Below are 2,142 nucleotides of genomic sequence, written 5' to 3'. Positions count from 1 at the left end.
GCTTGGTGTAATGCTCCCAGAGAACTATTTGTTAATTGGTGAGAAGGTTTGATAAAGCACTAGGTAAAGGTTTCTTCTAAATGCGATCACTAAATTTTACTTACTATAGGAGATATAGTATCATCTTTGATTCTTGAAGCACCTTTATTCCTTCATATCCAGTTGCTTCTAGTCCCTATAATTTTCACCTCTGACATGCTTATTTCTTTCTTTTAACTCCCACTGGTACTACCCTACTTCAGGACCTCATCATGCTTCGCATGTACCATTAAAACTCTTAACTAGTTTCTCTGTCTTGCCATCGATCCCTTATGTATCTGCCACACATGATCTTTATAAAATATATTGCTTCCCTCTTGGAAAACTTAGTAGTTTCCCATTCTATTAGCTCTTCAGGAGCTTCCCATTAGATGACCCTCTTTTTGAGCTTCTTTTACTACATTTGTTCATTACCCCACCTCACCATATAATTGCTTTTTCTAAAATCCCTGTGTATGTCCAGGCTTCTTTCCTCAGAATAGTTTGAACTCCTTTGTATCTGTTGATATCTTATTCTTTTGCCAACTAAATTGGAATTAATCTCCACTTTCTGCTAAATAGCCACTGCAAGTTGTTTCCATTCCTATTATAAAATTCTTGTGTTATTTTTGTTTATTTTCATTTCTCCACAGCACTTAACATCGTACTTTTTTACTGGTAGGCGCTGGATTATAACTATTTGTTAAATGAGTAGTAAAGATTTAAAACATAATTTGAAATCTTTTTGTGTGTCATAACCTGAAAGATGCAGACCGTTTTATTCCCCTTGCTGAATTCATGCCACATTGGCTATTAGTCATCAATAGCAGATTAATACCTAATATTTGGAATGCATAATAGAAATTTTAAAAATTGTGGTTTATTGATGAAGGATTTTCTAGTCTTTTTCTTTTTTTGTTCCATCTTGACCTTAACGGTTCATGAACCCATGGCTTTAAGCAAAGTATACTACTGTTGTACTTGCTGTAATAATATTTGACTCATATGTGACGTTTTCTCCTTTAGAGTGGATATTTTGGCATTTATGAATTGCTTACTAAGATGAAAAGGAGGAGTTTGTAACTAAACTAGCTTTTTGTGTTTCAGAATATGGAAGACTTAGAGAAAGATCATGATAATAGTCTTACTAATGGACAAAATGAACTTAGAAAAGAAATGGCTATGCTGCAAAAAAAAAAAAATTATGATGGAAACTGTAAGTTTTTGTGTTTAAAATTGAGAAAAGTAAGGACTAATGTAAGCACTGAAATATTTTATTTGCTGAAGTAGTTATAACATTTAATTAAAAATTTAACGTTTAATATCTCGTTTCATGAAACAGCAGCAACAAGAGACGGCAAGTGTTGGAAAGTTTCTTCAATCCATGTTACTCTATTGACTCTTTGAAGAAAGAACTTGAACCTGGGGCGGTGCCTGTGGCTCAAAAGGGTAGGGCTCTGGCCCCATATACCAGAGGTGGCAGGTTCAAATCCAGCCCTGGCCAAAAACTGCAAAAAAAAAAAAGAAGAAAGAACTTGAACCCAAGTAATCTGATAACAATTACAACATTAGCTAAGAGGCATGTAAATCTTTGGAGTGGTTTAGAAATTCTAATTTAAATTACAATACTTTTAATCATTAGCTTGTTTCAGTGTAAGACCTTCTCTTCTGTTGATTTCTAAATAAAATCTGAATAGTTGTGTAACAACTATTACTAAATGATATGTATCAAGCTTTCGGCTCTTTTTTGTTTTTCTCTTTAGCACGGTCAATTAACTTCTAGCAGTAAAGATGATTTAATTCTAGGTTTGGGCTTCAGTGTATCTGTATTAGTCTCAAAAGGTAGAAAGGTTACGCTGTTCTTCTTTAAGAAAAAAAGGAAATTAAAAAATAAATGATTAAGAAGAAAGGAAATACAAAATCTATTTCACATGTATACCCTTTTCTCCATAAGTTACACAACCAATTCTGATGAAACTAAGATGAACTTATGGGCAAGAATAAAACGGCTAGCATCATTAACCTCTGAACATTAACTCAACAACTAAACAAGATATATAAATATCAGCTTTTGAATCTGTAATTTCCACAGAGACATCAAAATGTCACTTCATTTGGCTTGGT

At 33.2% G+C, this 2,142-nt stretch overlaps 1 pseudogene; it reads right to left on the bottom strand.

The window, feature by feature from the left end:
* Nucleotides 1-1,398: 1,398 nt before the first annotated feature.
* LOC100946321 overlaps nt 1,399-2,142 on the bottom strand; it is a 2,979-nt pseudogene continuing 2,235 nt past the window's right edge.

This window comes from Otolemur garnettii, unplaced genomic scaffold, assembly GCF_000181295.1.
Source record: "Otolemur garnettii isolate 467f Iridium unplaced genomic scaffold, OtoGar3 scaffold00082, whole genome shotgun sequence".
Lineage (NCBI taxonomy): Eukaryota > Metazoa > Chordata > Mammalia > Primates > Galagidae > Otolemur > Otolemur garnettii.
The sequence above is the reverse complement of the archived record's forward strand: the minus strand, read 5'-3'. Positions and strand labels throughout refer to the sequence as shown.